This window comes from Lissotriton helveticus, chromosome 2_1, assembly GCF_964261635.1.
Source record: "Lissotriton helveticus chromosome 2_1, aLisHel1.1, whole genome shotgun sequence".
In the NCBI taxonomy this organism is placed as follows: Eukaryota; Metazoa; Chordata; class Amphibia; order Caudata; family Salamandridae; genus Lissotriton; species Lissotriton helveticus.
Genome location: NC_136059.1, coordinates 240,375,505 through 240,390,626, shown reverse-complemented (window position 1 = coordinate 240,390,626; position 15,122 = coordinate 240,375,505).

The window sequence follows — 15,122 nt, the reverse complement described above, 5'->3', positions numbered from 1 at the left end:
TGACTAGTCAACCCAGAATATGCGACTTAGATTACATGAAGTATAGTGGATAACAAAAACACTCTTTCAATATAGTCTTACACCAGTCCAAAACAAGATTTAAACAAAGACACGTGCAACTTTGAAATGTTTATTTCAAACGCCATAATCTCATGCACAGTACCTTAGAAAATACAACCAAACATATGATCAGAAACAAGGTTGTCAGCATTGTTACTATTCTATGAAATACAAACGGAAAAAGCATCCTATAATGCTAAAGGTAAACAAATTTAAAATATTCCTACATTTCACCCTCCCTACCTAGCAGATTAGTTTATAACTACAGAAAATCTCATAGAATTACATGGGCAGACCCATACCTCTGGTACTCAGCAGCAGTGGATCACATTCAATGCTCCACAAACTGTCAAGATACGAATGTTCTCCAACTGTGTGTAACTTTGCCTCCACAATGGATTATGAAACGCGCAAGAATCAGAGGTGGCCTCAGCTCCATATGTATTATGGCTCGAACGTGCAAGGATTATTCTGAATAACAGACACAGTATTCAAAATAACCTTGATGTTCCATGCTCTCACTATACACACAAAACTAGCGAGGCAGTTTACAAATCTAACATACCAAATTATTCTCATATAAAGCAAAATACTCAGCCTTCTCTAATCAATATCACAAGTACGTGTCGTGTGCATAGCTGAGCAGGAAAGCAAAAATAGCGTATAAGCTTCTAATAAACCAATGCTAACTTAACACGGTGTGAGTGCAACGCTCAGCCCCACTGCACCCTTTCTTGATTAAAGCACGTGATATAAACGTGGGCGAATTAGAAACGCAGAGTCCAAGCCTAAAAAGCAGAGTCAAGTTCACATTTTTAAAAAAAAGTTATTCGCTCTTTGATAGAAAGCAGTAAATAAATAATAAAGAATACGTAGAAAAATCAAAGAGTCTTAATCTAACACCGTGTAAGCACAGTATGTAGCAACAGCCTCCAACAGGAAGTCATTGTTCTCATCTGAAAACATTTCAGCCATCCAATTCAATAGTGGGAATGAACATACATGTTCCTCAACGACCGGAGCCTCTATCACCATCGGAGGAAAACTCGGGTCATCTTCAATGTAACTGCGTGCCAAGAACTCAAGCGCCGCTGCAAAAACATTCCAACGTCCCATTATTCCATGTGTCGCTGCTAAGGCCATAATCCCGCCAGCAGAACAGAGCACGTCATGAACCAGTAAGGGACTCATCAGCTGGTCATAATCCGCGTTGGGAGACACCGTACTGCAGAAACACCAATCCAGGGCCCAGTCAAAATCACAGCTCAGGCAATGGAAGAGAGGTTGTACGCATGTGAAAAAGGAGAATCGAAACGATATTCCATAAGCTGCACTCAACGGTGCAAGAGGCAGCGCTCCATAGTATCTAATCATTCGGTTGTGAAGCAGCAACAGCCGGGACATATTATCGTCTGCTGCAGGATGTGCATCCATATTTATGTAAACAAATTAATAAAAGCACACCGGCAACTAATGCGAGTATTAAGCGCAAACCACCAAAGATGCTGGAATAAATCGAATGAAAAAATCCCGAAAAGACACCAAATATACTTTCAACAGAAGTCACAAGGCCACTGCTTCTAACTTTAAAAAAGTAAGGTAACACCGTAGTCAAGGACACATTAAAGATACTCTAAATTAACTCCCCAAAATTCAAGAGCACGTCTGTATTTAGTAAATCATGCACTTCTGTGCGGGTGTTTGCTACATGAAGGACAAATGTTTCTGTACCAGATATAAGCGCAACCTCTTTTTGAGACAATAGCGCTCTTATACGACTCATTTGGTTGACTCTGCTTTCAAGGTCGAAATCGACAGCCAGATAGAAACATCCAGCTTCCCATGCAGAGGAGTTAACACAACTTTTTTTTAATCAAACCACACGCTCAGTTACTGTAATCATGTAAGCGATGCCTGCTAACATTGCACAACAATCTCCATTATTTCAAAGTAAATATCTCCCATTTCCAGTAAAGTGAACGTTGTTATGATAGCAGGTGTCGGACTACCTTTTAAAACTCAGTCCAAATTAGGGGCATCTTGTATACAAGAGCGATGCAATTGTATGTGTCTACAAATTAAGTAGTGATCTGGTACTAGAGTGCAATCCTCGCCATTCACATAGACTTCTTTTCCCTCCCTCAGACACCTATATGTAAATGGTAATAACCAAGCTTCATGCAGATAAGCACTCCCTAAACATCCATATTTACCTATAGCATAGTATTTCATGCAAACATCAAACTTAAGCAGGTTAAAAAATAACGTTATAACACCGTGGATAAGCCACACACCTGAATTAGATCTCCAATGAGTCAGCACTTCTAACCATTCTCATAGCGCGACCTGTGCTCTGATTTGACAGTCAGAGAGTGATCGCACCATAGTTTGTACTGCTAATCAATCTCAGGATATGCTACAAATACCCTTTGACGTTACACGTCGCATCAAAGCTACCGTGTGACTTCATGTACGGCGCCCCGTACAAAAAAGACACAAATGTTTTTAATTGTTTAAAAACATATATTCATGTATTTAATGAACATACGAACCGAAGACTAAATCTAGGATAATTATGGAATAATTTTTTTTAAGTTTTAAAAATCCTATATAACTTCTATATTGTATGAGTGCAGCTCCGTGACCCTCCGCCTGGTACCCTAGACTCCACCACGCCCAGACCCGGTTCATAAGCATGCGTGATCGTCACCACAAAACCATTAGCACGCATATCGCTTTTCCACACATGCTTTTACAACTAGTATGCATTTACCACATAAATGCATATCTTAATAATGTTTTTTTGTTGACCAACACGTGTTGTAATGCCTATGCCTTACGTCCTTCAAATTAGTTTCTAGCTATACGAGTGACCAACTGTGATAAGATCGGAGGAGCTATGCTAGCAACCAAGATGACCGCGTAGGCTCCCGGCTCCTCCGACCTCCTTCTCCAGCCGGACGATCCTGTCTAATATCCTGAATTTCCGCCCACCCTTCGTGTGTATGAACCGGTGCAGAGTCTGATGGTGAATTCCGGAGAATTGTATCGGCCTAAATGACGGATATACATCGTGCTTTAATTTGCGGCCTAACCCAGATCGTGAGCCGGGGCCTCGAGTACTGACCAAGCCGGGTTTCAGTTGATCAACATCGGCCGTGGGACTCTGGTGGGGTCCGGTCTCTCGCTGTGGAACTTGTTTTTGCCCGATTTCGATGGCGGTCGCTTGGTAGATATACCACCGCAGGAGTGGTGGCAAAGCACGTCTGGGGCTGTGGGCGGGGGTCTCTGTCCCAGAGTCCCGGTTTACCGCCACCGGGTACGCTGGGTCGGGATCCTCGCTCGCGGTAGCAGACTAACGGAGTGCTGCCGTCATAATTGCCAGGTTTCCCTCTGTAGCCATCCGATTCGTTCTTGTCAGTTCTCCCGAAGATTCCCAGCTCTCTGGGGAACGTAACTATGTTCGAAGCTGATCGAGAGGGGCAGATTCAGATGGAGTCCGAGCCGTCGCTGAAGACCGTATTGGCCGCTATCGGGCACTACATCAACAAGTGGAACTTATAGTCTACAAAATGATTGCCAGTCCATTAGTGTCGAGAAGTATGAGACCGGACTCATCCCCATCGCAAGATCAACAGCGAGTTATGATCCCCACGGTGACCATCATGTCAACAAATATGGGCCCCGTGCAGAAAGAAATAATGAAGTCCCTGGTCAGTGAGTATATGAACGAAATTGAGCCCGTGGTTCTCCGTCCCTGGATACAGTTAATACTTGTTTCCGGATCAAAACGCCATTTTTCCCCTCCCTGGCTGATTTACTGGGGTCGAGAAGGAAACGACATCGGGAATCGAACTGGGTGAGGGAGATCGTCAGGGATGGAGGAACCCACAGGGACTTAACACTTCTGACTCTTTCCAGACTGAACTTTTCCGAACTCTTGGTGCTCCTTGACTCTCCTGTTAATGCGGTGGTTCGTATGGAAGGGGTTCGCATGAAAGATCGGAAGGGCCAGGGATGAGATCTACGGACTGAGTTTAAGGCTGTGGCTTCAATAAATGCGGGATTTGTCATCATTATGATCACCGAAAGTTGGGCGATATCTACGGCTTCCCCTGTCAGTTTTGTTGATGTTCTTTAAACACATCTTTAGCTAATTTACGGGGGTTGTTTGTTTCTGGCGGAGGGGAGGGGAGACTGGGAGCCTATATGAAGATATCCTCTTCCACACTTCTTTTTTCTACTTTTAGAACCTAGTTAGATGGGGCGACAGGCACGCTGCTAGTTGGGGTTAGGCGAAAGCCATATGCAGGGGTGCAGGGTGGGGTGTTGGGGGGTTTTGTATTGTTTTGTTTGTTTTTGTGTTCAACATCCTATTAATATCCTGACTCGGGTGCCTTCCTATGGGGTAATCCTGCTCGATGGGTGGACGGGTCCCAGGGGTGATATTGCTCGCATTGACTAATAGAAGGTATTGTGTGTTATTTTTGCATGATTGTTGCGGTCGTAGTTTCACTTTCAGTTCTCCTGCCCTACGCACTCCCCCCACTTGGAAATATCCTGTCTGTAATGCTTCTGTCTCTAGGGGTGGAGGGGTCAGTGATTACTGTTGACTGATCTGAAGAGAACGTTTCTCATGTTTTAACATGACCGCACAACAGCAACTATTCATAACATCATCTTTGCCCTGGGGAACACCCATTGACTTATTTTATGATGGTATACTTGTATTATGTTCCGTGAAGTAAGGTATCTGTAATTGGTTTTTATGTTTTTCACTTTAATAAAAAGATTTATAAAAAAAATAAAAACTCTGATAAGATCGGAGACCAAGGACAAACACCGTGGTATCTGTGGCACGAAATCTCATCGATCACAGAGAAAATATGCACAGGGTAAAATGAAAGTAACAGGTATAATAAAAATAACGGAGAAAAACTACTAAAATGGTGGTTGGACGGAGTATGTAATCAACGTTTGCGCCTCGACACTACATTTCAAATAAATATACATACAATATGTTTATTAATATATTACAAAAGTATAGCACCGGATGACACACATGACCCGGGAAAAGAAACCGGCAAATTTAATACCTAAAATCAGGAAAGATTTGCTTGGCGAACTTGAAGAAAAAGAAAAAAAAGTGCACTTGCAAACAAGGCTGCGCATGCGTAGAGAGTACAACTGATGCAGGAAAAAAACCCTGAAAGTTTTACATACTGTCATACAAATATAGCTCTAAAAATTGCACCCGTAATTTGCCCCGGGACCTAATAAATAAAACGGACTTCTAGTTTTTTTTCACCTTTTCCACCGCGTACAAGTACTGCATGAGTACCCCGCCATTTTTTATTTTATTTAAAGAAAAATGGAGCCTAAAGATCCATATACCACCCCCTGACCAAGACTATAGGGTCAGAATGTTTGTACCCTGCTCCCTTTCCTTATTTCTCAACTTTGTTTTACTGTTTTCTTGTGACTCGGCTCTCGCGACAAACAAGATGGCTGCCAACATTTCCTGTTATGGAGTATTGACAGCCAATCATGATGCAGCTCCGGCTTGTAATTGTACGTATTTCCATACGCGTATGCCGCGATTTTCCTTAAAAAAAAAAATAGAGCCTAAACATCCATGTACGACCCCCTGAGCAAGCCTAGAGGGTCAGAATGTTTGTAGCCTACCCCCTTCCCTTATTTCTCAACTTTGCTTTACTGTTTTCTTGTGACTCGGTTCTCGCGAGGCACAAGATGGCCACCAACACTTCCTGTGTTGACAGACAGCTCACAGCCAATCAGCATGCAGCTCGCGCTCGTAATTGAACAGATTTCCATACGCGTGCTGAACTCCGTCTCTAGATATCGCTATGATTTTACTTGCAATCTTCTCAGAAACTACTGAACAGATTTACACCATTTAACAAAAAGCACAATCTGCGAACAGAACTCTACCTCACTGCCAGATTTTGTGTAATTCCGTTCAGCCGTTCGGGCTGTAGCCCTGGCTAAAGGTCCCTATGGAAAATTGAATGGAGAGAATACCCCCACTTGACGAATCACCCCCAAACTTTCAGGGAAGGAGCAGAACCGAGCAGGCCATTTTCTTGGAGAAATTCACGAAGACTCGTCCACCGGCGCCAAAGTTATTCCAAATAGAATGTTGTTAATTTCCTATGGAAAGTAGGTCCTAACTATAACTACCTACTGGCGACCGCCAGTAGGTAATATATTTGATTCCTTGTTCAGCAACTGACCCGCCATGTCCACACTCACTACACCTGTGCCAGTTTGTTGGTTCAGCATCCATTTATATGACGTAGTCCTCCCTTCAAGGTAAAGAAACCAGCACACCAGGTTCTACATTTAATATAAGTGATGCAGTTCAGCAACAAGCCTTTGTCAAACATGGATTACACCCAATTTATCTCAAATAATGTTGAAAATAAAGAAAGGACTACAAAACCACCATAGATGTAAACAAAACAAGGCACCAGCTTATAATTGACAAATTATGATAGCATAGCAGAAACAAACTTAATCTAGAACAATCTTTAATGAAAAAATGAACACATTTTCATAGAATAAATATGAAATTATAACCTTCAACAAAATAATATTATTTTATCATACTTTATCCCAAATTGTAAGGCACATACAAGTTTATACATCAATAAAGTGCTGGATGTGCTAACAAAGTGAACTCAGTGCTATTAAAATTCATACCATCAGGCGGCCTTGAAGTGATACCACAGGCATATTAGGGAGACTTGCTGTTCCGGCAAAATTGAGGTGGCCCATAATTTCACTCAAGAGAATTGTTCTATTGTCAAATTCCTATCCTCTTTGGATCAAGTGTCACCGGCTATTCCGCCTACAGAGGAACACTGTAATGCGATTGCTCAGTTTTTGCTAATATGGTTGCATCTATTTACTTTATGTTCCCTGAGGTGTCCAGGAATGCCCCATGCCGCAGTGTGTGGTTTGAACTGTGGCCAAATAGCTCAGGGCTATCCTTGTTTGAAGCCATTCAATTTGAGGAAATGTTTTCTCTGATGGCAGTAGTGGAGTCAGGTTCTCCCTCGGACCCTGCTGCTATTGGGGTTCTGGAACGAGGAATGCCCGTGATCACACCTGTGCTTTGTGACCTCTTGAACAGCTCCTTTGTGGCAGGTAAGGTGCAACTGTCATGCCTTTTCTAAGGAAACCTTGTCTTGACCTGTCTAAGCCTAAAGATTTCAGGCCAATATCATTTATTTATTTTATTTATTTATTTATATGCTTCTATAGCGCCTGAATAGACCCCCGAAGGGGTATCTCCGCGCTTTGCCATACAAAGGAGACCAGCTACTCTGCCCATAAACATTTTTAGTGGGTGGTAGGAGGGGAGTGAATTAGATGCTGGAAAAAAGGTACGTTTTCAGGGTTTTTCGGAAAGACAGGTGATCAGTACTAAGTTTTAATGCGAGGGGCAGGGTGTTCCAAAGAACAGGCCCTGTGTATGCTAAGGCCCTGCCTCCTTGCCGAGTTTTTTTAATTTTTGGAACCTTAAGGAGCTGGAGGTTGCTTGATCGTAGTGAACGTCCAGGAACATAAGGGAGGAAGGCTGAGGTGAGATATTTCGGTCCTTTCCCCATCAGGCACTTGTGAATTGTACACAAGATTTTGAATTTGGTCCGCAGTCGCACTGGCAGCCAGTGAAGTTCTATCAGTAGTGGCCGGGAGGGAGTCCTAGATGGAGCATTCATGACTAACCTCGCGGCCGTATTCTGGACCACCTGTAGTTTGTTAAATTGGCCTTCATTAGCTGACAAAAGAAGGCCATTACAGTAGTCCAGTCTACTGACGACCAGAGCCTGGACCAAGGTCTTTCTGTGGTGATCTGGGAGAAAAGGAAACACCCTTCTCAGCAAGGAAATGACCCCGAAACAGGTACCAGCAACCTGGTTGACGTGTTCTTTAAAGGTCAGTGACTGATCAAACAGCACTCCCAGATTTCTTATGGTCTGTTTAGGAATAGGGGCAGGTCCTAGTTCAAGCGGCCACCACTCATTGGACCATAGTGTTACTGCTTCCCCATAGAGTACAACCTCTGTTTTGGTCACGTTGCACTGTAAGCAGTTGTTTGTCATCCATCTGGAAACTGCCCTCATGCCTTCTGCGAAAGTTCTTTGTAAAGCAGGAGAGAAGGTCTTAAAAGGGAACAGAAGTTGGGTGTCGTCGGCGTAGGACACCGGTATAAACCCATAGGATCTCACCAAGTCAGCCAGGGGGGCCACGTACACATTAAACAATGTGGGGCTTAGGCATGAGCCCTGTGGCACACCCCTGGTGAGCTCCCTAGCGATGGATTTATGGGAGCCCAATCGGACTTCCTGAGAGCGACCCGAAAGAAAGCTCTCCATCCAGGACAGGGCTGTACCTCCCAGTCCTATCTCTCTCAGCCGACAGAGAAGCAAATCGTGAGACACCGTATCGAAGGCAGCGGATAAGTCCAATAGCACCAGAATCATCGACCCTCCACTATCAAGCGTCATCCTGATGTTATTGGTGACGGCCAGTAGGGCGGATTCGGTGCTATGGTTGGGCCTAAACCCAGATTGTGAAGGGTCTAGGCCACCCGCTGTCTCGATATAGTTAGAAAGGTGGGTGTTCACGTGCTTCTCTGTTAACTTGCCGATGTAGGGCAAGAGAGAGATAGGTCGGAGGTTAGATAAGTCCGTCCAGGGTAGGGTCGCCTTCTTCCGGATTGGGTTTACTACCGCAGTCTTCCATTCCATGGGGACTTGGCCTTTGGCCAGGGAGGTGTTGATAACTGCCTGGATCGAGGGGCCTAAGATGGAAATCAAAGGGGCCACCATTTTGGCAGGAAGGAGGTCGCTGGGGGAGCCAGTTTTCATATGGCCAATAAGTGTTGCCAGATTTAGATCTGTGACGGGGGGAATGACAAACAGGGAATTTGTGGCCTGAGTACCGAGTTTAGCTTCAAGAATGGGTGTAGTAGCCCCACCCTTAGAGGTTAAAATTTTGTTATAAATCAAATTAATTTTTTCCTCAAAAAACTCAGAGATTTCGTCACAGAGTGGTTGAGAAGCATCATCGGTACTTTCAGTGGCTGTGGGTTTAATAAAATCTTTTAGAATTTTAAATAATTCGCGCGGACAGTTCCCTGCCTCCTCCAGTTGCGCGGAGAGGTGGACTTTCCTGGCTAGTTTTATATTTTTATAATATGCTGACTGAGCCACGTGAAAGGCTTCCCTGGCCTCTTCATTTTTTGATGTTCTCCAAAATTGTTCTAAACGTCTGCATTTTTGCTTTTCTTTCCTAAGATCAGCTGTATACCATTTCTCCTGTTTGGTATGGAGAAATTGTTTGTGTAGTTTAAGGGGGGCAATGGTGTCAATAGCAGATTTTAGGGATTGATTAAATTTCTCTAATGCAGACTCAGCAGTATCTGTCTCCGTGATAGTCGGTTGCACCCAGTATTTGTGCAAGTTGGTTACTGAGATTTTATGCCATTCACGACGAAGAATAGGCGGGGGCAAGGCTTTCTGAGGTCGATTGATTGGTCCAGCCAGATGAAACTCAATCAAAAAATGATCTGACCAAAGGATGTTTTTAGCAGGAAAACAACGTATTTTGGGACAGTTTGAGAATATAAGGTCGAGGGTGTGCCCACCTATGTGTGTGGCACCGTTGTTGCTTATATTGAGCCCCAGGTGGGATAGGTCAGTGGTCAGATGAGTGGCTTCCGGCAATTCTGGGACGTCCATATGTCCATCATTGCTCCCTTTTGCCTCTAAGGTGGCTGAAAAATGGGTAAATCAACAGCTTTCTATCTTTATTGAGACAAAAGAACTTCTTCTTAAGACTCATTCAGGCTTTACCCCCTGAATAACACAGAGTCGTCTTTTCTTTTCGAGTCGGGTCCAACCGTCAAGTTATGGACAGGGGTGATACCGTGGCAGCGCTGGTGTTATGATGTTAGATCTTAGTGCAGCTTTTGACACCGTGTCCCACAACATCCTGCTTGATTGGTTGTTGGCTTGAGGTGTTGGAAATACTGCCTTGCAGTAGTACCCTCCTTTTTGCCAGAACCATTCCTATCAGGTGGCATTAAATCTTTTTAATGTCATGATTTCTCACTGCAGAAGGGGTTGCCCGAGGGCCCCTCCTTGAGCCCTTTGTTATTCAATCTGTATATGCACACTATAGGGCTGGTGGTTTCAGGGGGTGCCTCTAAGGTACCCTCTGGGAGCATGTATTATTAAAGCCATTGGTGGAATAGGTGCAGGTTTATTAATACGAGGTGTTTGATACAAAACACCATAGGTTTCAGTGAAGCCATTATTTAGCTGGGGATCTCGTTTTGACCAGCGCCCAGTATATACATTAGGATGGCTTCTCTGCTCACTTGCAATATCTAATAACAGAACTAGACATCACAGGGGCGTATCTGTTCATGCAGATATGTTCTCTCATAAAATATAATGAACCCTGCCTTCGGACTTAGAAGGCCTTCTGTAGGGGTGACACACATATATTGGATAGAGTGACTTTAGCATGATAAACAGGAGAGTATCATGCCATGTTTTCACTTATGGTTTGCACGATGTCACACAGCCTGCAATTGCAGTATGGTTGGAATTTGTATGTGGGTCCACCAGGATGGGATATGATATGCTGCAGCCCTCAGGGACACTTATTAGCACCCATGCCCATAGCATCTGGGGTAGCATTTACTAGAGACTTACATGGGCGCTAAAGTCCTTAGCTAAGTGTAGAACAATTAGACTTCACCTTGTTTTAGGGAAGGAGCACTGCCACTGAGATCTGGTGAGCAGGCCATAGTGCACTGTCAGAGTCGAAAATCAGCATCCAGTACCTAAATAAATAAAAAGGGGGCAAAAAGTGTGGGGGGGGGACAACTGCAACAAAAGCCCAGTTTCCTACAAAGCGCACATTTGCAATGTCTGCCAGCACATTTAAGAGATGAATTAAAGTTTAAAATTCATTGGTGAATTGCTAAATATGTATTTAAATAACTGGGATAAAGCTTTGGTCTGTAGTGGGAACGTGCTGGATGACACAGGTTGAAGGCAGTCCCTAAGTGACACATTTGTGCTCAGTGTTTGCTGTATTGTCGTATATATACAGTCAGGACAGGGCTCTCTAATATTTAGAATGAGCACTGCCAGCAGTGTGGTTACTCTGGGTGGTCACCTTTTAATAATAAACAGGGCCGGACTGGAAACTCAAACCAGTCCTAGGAAATTTTGTAAGACCAGCCCCCATACGGTGCATAGCTAGCAAGCACAGTCTGACCACGACATAGAGGCTTGGGGGCATTCTTCCACATGTTTGTCATGATATATTCAACTGTATTCATTTTTAAAGCCAGGTAAATGAGATCCTTACAGTACACCAGGATATGGCAATCTTTACTGGGGCTCTTCAATGATTCCCTCACTATCACCCTCCAACACTGCCTCTCATCTCTCCATAGCCCCTCACTCACATGTATTTTTATTTGTTTTATAGTGCCTCTCATACAAGTGTAGGATGTTGGAGCATTTAACTTCACACACACATACAGAGACAATGAATTATACGTGTGTAAATCAGTGTACTGAAAATGTTACTTAAGGCAAAAGGGGCTACAAAGTGTACAATTCACATGTTATACATACTGTAGGCATTTTTTTAAGAGTTCTTGGTCTGGGGAAGGACAAATTCAGGATTCAGAATGTAGTACAGTGTTTAGGGTTGAGATGAATAAAAAAAGAATATATTTCTACCCAAAAAAAATCCTTTTAGCAAAATTCGGATAATGAAAGACACGGGAAAAAACATAGCTAGCCTAGATTACGATTGTAATTTATGAACTGCACAGTAAGAAAAGGATCTCTCAGACGAAAATGTAACCCACTGAGCTTTTCTCATAAAATACTGTTATGTGATCTACATAGTACACGTTCTTGACAGCAGGCATATTAATACTCCACCCTACCTTAGATGAGTGAAAACTGCCACTAGTCAAGACTCTGATCTCTGGCCAGCAGGAGCATTAACCACCAGAGTTATCTTGGCACTTGTATGGTTGCCTGAAAACTGTTGGCTATACAAGAAACACTGCAGTGCTTTTCAATTTGCTGCACTACTACAAGACAGGCCCCCAGTAACACAAACTCTTTCCATCCCCCTGGGGAAACACTCGGCTTTGATAATAAATATTCGTCGTTTTATTTTCCTATTAGAGAGGAAGGTCAATATTATAGGTGGACTAAAGCACTCTTAAAACACATGTAACGTTGACATTCGAGAATGCTGAATGTAGCCAATTGAGATAATTAAAATGTCTACGTCATTCGTTTATGCAGCCGGGCGTGAAATAGGCTTCATGGACACTCAGTGTTAGCATTGGCCTTTGGGATACAACCCAGTACTGTGCATTTCCCTGTCAGGTTGACGCGTGATGCTTTTGATGGTGGTGGGTGGTCGAGGAGAAAGGCGGTAGGAAAATAAGTTGGCGCGTTGCTGATATTAAAACTTCCTTCATTAGGCCGATGCTGGTTCAGCAGTTTCGCTTATATATGCCGCCGCAGGATGAGAAGTCCTCACCCAGCCTCCTGCGGGGTAATTTACTTCATCTTCAGTAATCAAGGTTTTTCTGGAAGCTGTAAAGCATGTGGTGATGAGCAAGGCCGTGGAATTAGGGCCCGAGGCACTTTTGGCTTCCTCACGAGTGAAGAAACAGCTGAAGTGTTGATGGAGTAAGAAACTAAAGGATTTACTTAATCGACCGCGAAGATTGGTACGATTGGACAGACTCGGACTGAGCAAAATGTAAGCGGCTGCTTTCCTGCCTACATTTGGTATTAGATCAAATACGTTCTTGTCACAGAAGTTGCCCTTCCTGCCCTGTGTTACTGCCCCCTTCAGGAAGAAGCGCATGTCTGCTTGTCATGTGTCGTGTTGGTATTGAACGCCCGCTCGCTCAGCCTCCATTCAGCATATGTGCTCTCTAGTCCAGTGGCGTAGCGTACAATGGTGCCCCCCTCCCTGCAGAATGTGACAAGGGTCCCTGAGCCTCCCACAGCTCACACATATTCATTGAACTTGAGTGGGGGCCCTCTCTTTGGGTGGAGGGCCCCTGAAGTGTTGGGGCCCCCTTGCGCAGCACAGGGTTGTGTTGCCCCTGCTCTTGCCCCTCCCCACCCTAACCACATGCAGTGGCATCACTCGTTGGTGGAATTAGTGTAGTCCTAAATTTGCACCTACAGAGTTATGTTTAAACCTGGACGCAGATTTAAGGTTCTTTAAATATTTTTTACGGTCCTTTGCAGTAATGGAGTTGTGGATGCAAGTGCACGTTTTGTGAACACCTTGCACTAGTAAAACCAGCTACACGCCCTCCTAAATCAGATTTACACGTGCAAATAGATTTGTAAATTGTTTCATTGACTTGAAATAAAGCAGGTTGTCAAATAATATACAAGTAACATATATTTATTGCGATAAAATGGCATAGTGAATGAAAATTGTCGGTGTGCATTCATGTCTGGTATATTGGTATTATTCTTCTACAGACTGTTAGCAATGGCAAGGTGACCGTGAGAATTTTAACTTTATTCACTTTTTTTATATAATGTGCTACAAACAGTAAAAGCTTTTTGAGAGCTCTATAAAAGGGATGGGGCAAAAGGAAGACAGTTGGTGCAGCAGTAACGTTTAATGATAATCTGCTACAGGATACTACCAATAATATATTATCCATTTTCATACTGTCCAATCTTAAAGTGGTACACTAACTAGAAAATAGATACCTACATACTCCATACAATAACATATTGGGTGCATTAGTGGAAATAGAGCTTGCCTTGCTTTGGTCCTACCTTTGCCGTGAGGGGAACGGATTTTTGTTGCACCGGGTCCCGCACTCCAGCGCCAGCACCATCGCCGTGAGGGGAACGGCTCGCTGTTGCATCAGGTCCCGCACTCCAGCGCCAGTACCATCGCCGCCGCGAGGGCAGGGACTTCAACTCCCAGGTGCCCCGGCGGCCGTGGCGCGCGAGTGACGCCACCAGAGCGCCCGGAGGCACGTGAAAGGAGAGGAGCGCCGAGCGCTCACGAGGAGCTTGCCTTGCTTTGGTCCTACCTTTGCCGTGAGGGGAACGGCTTTTTGTTGCACCGGGTCCCGCACTCCAGCGCCAGCACCATCGCTGTGAGGGGAACGGCTCGCTGTTGCATCAGGTCCCGCACTCCAGCGCCAGTACCATCGCCGCCGCGAGGGCAGGGACTTCAACTCCCAGGTGCCCCGGCGGCCGTGGCGCGCGAGTGACGCCACCAGAGCGCCCGGAGGCGGGAGCGCCCGGGCTAAGCCCGGGCAAAGGGCGGGCCCTCTGTGGCCCTCAGAGGCCTGAGGAGACTGGGCTGGGCCACAGACTTTGGTTCTGTTGATAAGGATAGCATTTGTTGAAGTGAGACTTTATATTTTAATACTTGAGTGTTTCTGTAAAAGTGCTTTGAATATTTGCAGACTGTTCCATTTCATTATTCTCTACTTTGAGAGTTGCAATAAGCTGACGTGATGTCTAGTGGTAAAGCAGATAAAGTTACTTCTGGGCTGGGCACCATGGATAATTATTTAATCAAAAAGGTTAAACAAATTACCAATGATAGAAGGGCCTCTCTAGGACGGGGAAGTGCTCCACTAGTACAGGATGAGGCGCTTCAGGCAGTAGTGGATACACCTATGCCTGATAACCCTAACACCCCTGATATTAGTAATAGGTATGCTATAACGACTGTAGCTCAGGTACATGCAGAGACACATGAAGATCGGCTAGATACCTCTATTGAAGAAACAGAACAGGTACAGCCAGCACCGAGACCGGTGAGAAACTGTAGAAAATCACAGCCTAAACGGGGGGGTAAGCATAATAAAAAAAGAGCCGAAATAGCTGCACCAGTCAATAATGGCCCCATCATAGGTCCTTGTCCTTCTGAGGGATATAACGAGGGCGGTGTTAAAATACAAACTGACCAACTTACCCTCTTGATCA